Here is a 6,512-nt window from a genome sequence, read left to right on the forward strand (position 1 = left end):
AAAAAAAAAAACTACAGGCCAGAAGCCTTGGCCTCATTTTAATTCGTGAGTATAAATAGAAGTATAGCTAAAGCAAAATATTATCAAAGGTTCAGCTACCCACACAATCGATTGATCAATTGCATTTAAGCTAAGCATATATATATTACATATACAATATTATAGTTAATATGTAGTTCTCTCAATAATTAATATTTTATGATTAGAGATTATTATAGTTCTTCGGACTATAGCTCTCATATATGCATATCAAACTTCATATATGAATTACACTTTATAAGGGCAATTCTCTGTTATTGTTGTTGTTGATATTCTTGTTGTTGTTATTGTTGTTGTTGCTGTCAATAAAGATGTGTTGGCAATTTTTCATTTGGCTTTGCGTCAATTTCTCTTGTAGCTGCTTAGAATTGTTATTGTAGATGTTGCTGCAGTTGTTGTTGTTGTTGCTGCAGTTGTTGTTGTTGTTGTTGTTGTTGTCGGTTATTTGGCGTTTGGCTTTCGGGCTTAGCTTCAAGTGCAAGTGGCATCGGATTGCAGCGTTGACTTGAAAGTGTTTCGTGTCTCGTTATTGAAATTGCAATTCAAGATTCTTCACGTACACGTACGCGCAGACGCTGTGCCATATACAATGGTATAGACTATAGCTAAGTGACTGGCTGACTGGATGACTGGATGACTAAATGACTGACTGACTGACCGATGATATATGCAGGCGGACAGGCGTATGGTCAAGCGATGCTGCCGCGTGCCCCATGCCCCATGCCCCATGTCCCATACACCATGCTTCATCTGGCGTGCCTCGTGCAGGCAAACAGTTAATACGCATCGAGTTGATTTACATATGCGGCAACAACGGCTGGTCATAAAAATAAAGCAACGTCTCTGCGTTTTGCTGTTAAAACAACCTGACCATGTCGTGCCTCTGCCTCTGCCTATGCCTATGGCTATGCCTCTGCTGCTGTTGCTGCTGCTGCTGCTGCGACAACAACGGACGACAACGTCGGCGGCGACGGCGGCGGCTTCAAATGTCACTGTGGCACTCAAATTGGCACTTCGAGTTGGGCAAAATATGACCCAGAAATCAGAGCGCGGGTGTGGAGACTGGAGAGTGGAGACTGCTGGGCGGCAACTTGGAGCCAATAGCCAACAGTTAACAGCCAACAGCCAAGTGAGACAAGAGACCAAGCGGGAGACGTTCGATTTTCTCTAGGGAAACTGTTTGGCTCAGCAGCAGCAGCAGTCGCCGCAGTCGCCGCCTACGATGAGGTTCGGGTTCGGTTCAATTCCGTCTGGCCGTTCAAGTCTAGCTCCCACAGTTGTTGTTGTTGTCGTTGTTGCAGTTGTTGCAGTTGGCGTTGTCGCTGCATTCACCGTTTTCATGGACATTTCCATGGACATTGGCGAGTTCATATTTATTTTTCTTCACTCTTTTATTTCTCATCTCTGCTTTTGTTGTTGTTTTTGTTTTTGTTTTTGTTTTAAGTAAGTAGTACTTCTGCGCAGCCGTCTGCAGCTGCAGCACATGTAGTAATTTGATGTGCCACTTTAAGAAGGCTAATGATCTGCCAAAGCGGGTAAATAGAACAGGTATAGAGCTCTGGCATGCTGGCCGAGGCCGAGGCCGATGCCGATGCAATGGGCAACGCTTCAAATTGCTTGCAATTGAACTAAATGTATTTGAGTAAGGATTCGAACTATATTATATTTTATTTATTTGATTATATTTATTACATCAACAAAATTGAAAAGGACACACATAATGAAAAACAAAGTTAATATAGCTATAAATTGATATTAAAAGCAACATTAAAACATGTAGTAACATTAACACAATATTTTGGATGTTGGTTTATATAATACACATATAAACTTTGTAAGGAAAAAATTGTTAATTTTAATTCATTTTTCAATCAATTTCATTAATTAAATACTCCGTGCTTTTATATGTTTATATTTTATATAGCTAAATTTCTATTGTACCATGTGAATTTTTTGATAATACTATTTTTAAAACCTTTTTTTTTTTTTTTAAATAAAAAGTATATTTAAAAAAATAATATAATACAAAAATAATGTTTATATTTATTTTTCTTAATTTTACTGAGTTTTACTTTATTATTTTTGTTATATTGTGATAATGACATAACATTTATATTACTAAATAGAAACATAAGAAAATCATATCAAAAAATAATTTGCCTTTTTTTCAAATATTATATTATTGTTATTATTATTGCTAATAAAGTAAATATTTATATTTTAAATATTACTTTTTTTACTATTATTATTATTGCAATATAATTTGCTGTTTCTTTTTTTATTAAATTTTGAATATTAATTATTAATTATTAATTACAAAATAATCGCTTTCTAAAAAGAATTATTATTAATTAATATATTAATTACAAATCTATTTTAATTAATTAAATTTTGAAATATATATTACACATATATAATAATAAATTTGTAAATTAAGCAAATCATATGAAAATATTTGAAATTTGAAATTATTTTAATTTCAATGAATATTTGTGTAAATATAAAATTTAACTTTAATTAAAAAAACAAAAAATAATAATAATAAGCTTAATTCATATTTATTTAATATATTTGAATACATAGTTTAATAAAAAAAAATAAATAAACAAATAAATCCAAATTAGCTAAAGTCACTTTTATTTAATTTATTTTTGGGTTACCAAATTTCAATGAATATTTGTGGCGAATACAAAATTTAATTTTAATAAAAATAAATGAATAAATAAATAAAAATTAGCCAAAGTAAGTTTTATTAAATTTATTTTTGGGTTACCCAATTTCAATGATGGCAAATATAAAATTTAATTTTAAAATTTAATTTTAATAAAAGAGATAAAGTCACTTTTATTTAATTTATTTTTGGAGTCCCAAATTTCAATGAATATGGCAAATAAAAAATGTAATTTTAATAAAAAAAATAAATTAAAAATAAATAAATAAAAATTAGCCAAAGTCATTTTTATTCCATTATATTTCCTCAGTGTTAATTCAACAAACTGCCCTCGCAAGCGCTCGTTTGTGGCGCAGTTGAAAGCTGCGCTGCTGTCTGCTGGTTGGGTCCAACTTTGGCTGTAAGTATGCAATGGCCACCGTCAAAGCCGCACAAAAATCACGTCAGCCGCACATTCGTGAGCCAAAAGAAGAGCTGCAGCCGAGAGTCTGAAGAGTCTTTGATGTTGTTGTCGTTGTTGTTGTTGTTGCTGTTGTTGCTGTTGTTGTCGTTGTCGGTCGCCTTTTGGACAGACTGTTGTAAGTAGCCAGAGCAAATGTATCGATTTACAGCGCAAACAACTTGCACAACAAATGGAGCACAAGAACTGGAACAACAGCTAGTGGCTCTGGCTGTGGCATTGGCTGTGGTTGTGCCAGTGGCATCGGCAGCTGCTGCTGCTGCTGCTGCTGCTGCTGGAGTAGAAGATGAAGGTGCAGAAGTTGACAAGCTGCCAACGCAGCAAAAGCGCTTACAATGTTGAGGAATCCATGTCTGGCGCAAGACGTAAGACGCAGAACTTGAAGTTGAACCCAAAGATGTTGATGAAGAAGAAGAAACGCACGAGCAAGATGCCGCCGTAGCCGCCGCCGCCGCCGCCGCCGCCGCCGCCGTTCAGACAATTAAACAAATTTGATACAGCCGCAGACTGGGGGCTACAACTGCAGCTCGGACTGCGACTGGGCTCTGGGCGCAGCGAGTGTTAGTTTTGCATTTATTTTGCAAAGCCAAAAGGTTTTTGAACCTCGCTCGGTCTGCATATGCATATGGATATGGATATGGATATGGGTATGTGGATGTGGATACAGTCTGTGTCCACGCATAATTGAGCCCCCACATGGCGACGCGGCGATGACACATGCCAGTGACACAAGCGAGATGAACAGCGGCTAAGGCCCAATGTGCTGCAATGGCTTTAATATATGAGCATAGGCGTTGGCTGAACTAGCTCTGTTTAAGGGTTGCCACCTAGGGCAGCTGGGGGAAGGGAGGAACTGGGGACTGGGGACTGGGCGTCGAGATTGCAGCGTTACTTATCAATATGAATCAATTAGTTAACGTGCTACGATGAATCAGCCGATAAGGAGCTCAGCGTGGAGCGTTGATTTCCAGATTCCATGTAGGTGGCCAGAGATACAGAGATAGATGCGTGGATCAATATGGAGCCAGCAGCGAGCTGGGAGCAGTGAGCCGCGCTAATCACCTGCCAGGTCGCTGGCAGAGCCCTTGCCCAGCTAATTAATGCCATGGCAAAAACCAAAAATAAATCAAACGTCGCGTCGTCGTCGCCGTCGTCGTCGTCGTCGTCGTCGTCGGCACCAAATCATTTCCTAATAACCCAATTAGAGCTTCAACGACCTACGCAAAAATCAGCGGCATAAGCTAAAGCAAAATATAGCAACAACATCAATAAAATTGCTCCCATGCGTCATGCACAATGGCGATGACGCCACAATCTACGAGAGCGAGAGAGAGCGAGAGCGAGAGAGAGAGCGAGAGAGAGAGCGAGTGAGTGAGTGAAGATTGTATATCCGAAATCCAAAGAGCTGGCCCAGGTCCCAAGACCATGTCCAAGGCAATGTAGACGCTGAAGATAAAGATGAAGATGCTCTGCACGCGCGCTACAACTTTAATGACGTCACTAATGTTGCCAACCTGACCTACAAAATGCCCCAAATTGGCGACGTGGGGCACCCAGCATCAGCATCAGCAGCAGCAGCAGCAACGGCAGCGGCAGCGCTCCACGCATGAATGAACACAGTAGCACAACAACAGAAACAACAAACAGGCAACAACAAACAGGCAACAACAAACGGGCAACAACAACAGCCAGTTTCGTTGCCAACAAAGTTGCCCTCAAGTATAACCAGAAATAAAATTTCAATTGATTAGCCGGTCGATCGCCACGACTCATCATAAAAAAATTTGACTCACTGATTTCAATGGCCAGTCGGACGAACGGACGGACGGACGGACGTATGAATGGAGCCACACTAAAAAACTGAAATTATTTGACACCTTCTTCGAGCATCCACAAATTGCCTGGGAGACAAACAGACACAGTTTTTACATAATTAAGATTGTTTTGGCATGACAGTCAAGCACATAAAATATTGTTAACTGATCGAAAGCAAAATCGGCTCAGCTCAGATAAAGTGAACTGAAGTTGAAATTAATGTTAAGAGAAAAATATATATATATTTGCATTTATCTCTCAATTTATTCGAAAGACAGACTGACAGGGCAGACAGTCTGAATATGCAAGATGATCAAGTGGAGAGCATAGTTAACATCAGATCAATATTTCTCTAATAATCATAATAATAATAATGAAGAATAGTTAAAATAATAATGAATCAATCAAGATTGATCCACATTGTTATGAAGCAGGATTTCATTAATTTTTTTTTTTTTTTTTACAATTAATAGCGTAAAGCTGAGATCTCACTTTTAAGATTTGTCCTTTATGCCCTGAACATATTCAATATGAATAAACCTTAAGTGTACTCTATATATTCCTGATCAGCTATATCATATTTATAGAATCTATAGCCGACTGAAACTAGCTCTAAGAGTATGTCTATCCACTTGACCTTGAAATTTGAAATTGTTGTAGACTCGGACTCAGGGTTGCAAAAAGTTGTCTTCAAATTCGTTGTATTAATATCAATATTATAAAGTGTGAGAAATCGCTCAAAGACGATTGCTAGCTTTAATCTCTTTCGCATCTCTCACATCTCTAATATCTTAGGAGCAGGAATTAACTAGTTTTATAGATAATCAAAAGGTTTACCAACGAGACTCTAAGTGGAACTCAGGTTCCATTTATATAAAGAGGGAACTTGGGAACTCCAGGTTGGTGGTTATTATTGAAAAGTTTGTTGTCCTTAGCCAATATAGGCAATAGTATATACATATATATTTTTTTAAATTGTTTTATTTTTAAGTTGACTACATATATATTTGTCAATATTCTCAATAAATCAATAAATAAACAAATAATGTGAACACTGACGGGGAGAAATATGAAGAGCTTAAAATTTCTGGGTACTTTATATATAAACAAGAAAGAAGGCTCCAGTCGAGACTGCTCGACTAGGAGATATCCTGAACCCTCCAAGCTGATATTCTAATCATTCTGGACTTCTTTTATGCACACATACTTACACATGCACTTATAAGCACGCGTTCTGCTAACTGCGCAGTAAGCAGCGGCTGCGCTTGGGCTGCTCTGCAATGTGGGCAATATTATGAGAATTTATTTGTTGAATAATTTCTTTTGTAGACATACAATCTTAATGAAACTTTCAGAGCGTAATCATATGGTTAAAATGTGTGTACATTCCAAAGCTCAAGTCTCTAGTACTTGAAATTGGGGGCGAATGGGGCTTGGTATCCAAAATCTGTAAATTACAAAATCTTTGTGTTCATTAACTTTATATACAACGCAAATTTGAAGTCTTCAGGTCTAAAAGTCTTCAAA

Source organism: Drosophila mojavensis, unplaced genomic scaffold (genome assembly GCF_018153725.1).
Source record: "Drosophila mojavensis isolate 15081-1352.22 unplaced genomic scaffold, ASM1815372v1 contig_136, whole genome shotgun sequence".
NCBI classification, from domain to species: domain Eukaryota; kingdom Metazoa; phylum Arthropoda; class Insecta; order Diptera; family Drosophilidae; genus Drosophila; species Drosophila mojavensis.